Source organism: Rhyacophila brunnea, unplaced genomic scaffold (assembly GCF_057557595.1).
Source record: "Rhyacophila brunnea isolate RB1 unplaced genomic scaffold, BYU_Rbru_1.0 scaffold_80, whole genome shotgun sequence".
NCBI classification, from domain to species: domain Eukaryota; kingdom Metazoa; phylum Arthropoda; class Insecta; order Trichoptera; family Rhyacophilidae; genus Rhyacophila; species Rhyacophila brunnea.
The window spans coordinates 1,323,548-1,324,823 of record NW_028233351.1 but is presented as its reverse complement, the minus strand read 5'-3'; positions in this window follow the sequence as shown (position 1 = coordinate 1,324,823).

Genomic DNA, 1,276 nt, shown 5'->3' with positions numbered 1-1,276 from the left:
AGTATTCTAGCACAAATTAGATATTTTTTAGATTATTTTTGTCTCAATACAAATAAAAAAACCATAAAATAGAAGGTAGTGATCTAAACCGATCCTGTATAAATACATTATTAATTTACTAACGCCCTGAAAAACCGATCATACCACGTATTAATGTAGGAAAGAGCCTATAAGTCACAACTTTATGCATTTTTGTGCAGAAATTATATTTTTACCTTGATAGAAGCATCTGAGTATATAAGAAAACGCCTATATTTATGAGACATATCATGATTTTAGTTCAAAAAAGAATAAACATATGCTTAGTGCATAACTTCGATAAATTTACTATCCTTTTTGACTAGAAAATCTTTTCTGGTTTTTTATTATGTCTATTATGCATTTTCAGGGTGTAAGTTATGGTAAAAGCGTTGATCTTGATTATAAATATATATAAATCTGTTAGTAAAAATTTTTAATAATTTAAAAATTTAAGAAGTTTGTGAACGAAGCTTCTTGATAAAGAATACAAAATTATTTAATATAAAATGGCTTTGATATAGATTATATGTGGCATTCTGCAGTTTTTCTTTTCTGAATAAAACACTTTGATATTTACAAAGGTTTTATTGTCTTTAAATATGAGCATAAAGCCAAAAATCAAACTAAACATAACTAAATAGATATATTGCACAAGATTCATAAAAAAAACTAAAATATCAAAAATGATGATGTAGTTCAAAAATTTTATATATGTGCGTAAAGAAGAACAGTTTAATAAGCTTTACCTACAATATACTACGCCTGATTGTGATGATATTATAAGATTAACACAGCATTTAAATAAACAGATAGTACTTGCAACAACAAAATAATATTTATTGGATATATAAGTGTCTGCTAAGGCAACGAAAGGACGTGCATACACCCAAACACCAAAATTTTTTATAAAAATACATAATATGGGCTTTTAAAGAGGAGTGAAAAAATGATCATTATAATTTATTACGATTAAAAAAGTATATTTATCTTAAAATTGATTGCAAATCATCTTAATTTCAATTGTTGTAAAGTAGCTAGATAAATAAAATAAATCAAACCCAAATTTTTTAATATATATATGTCAAGCCGGAAGTGAATTTCAATGTTTATACAAATATTTTTAGTTGATTTTTGCAAATATATGAAATAGACGATAATTTGATTCAAAAAAAAATGTATAACGGACTAGAAATTTGGTAACATAAAGGTATTTTTAACTCGATTATAGTAAATATGAATAATAAAATACACCCCA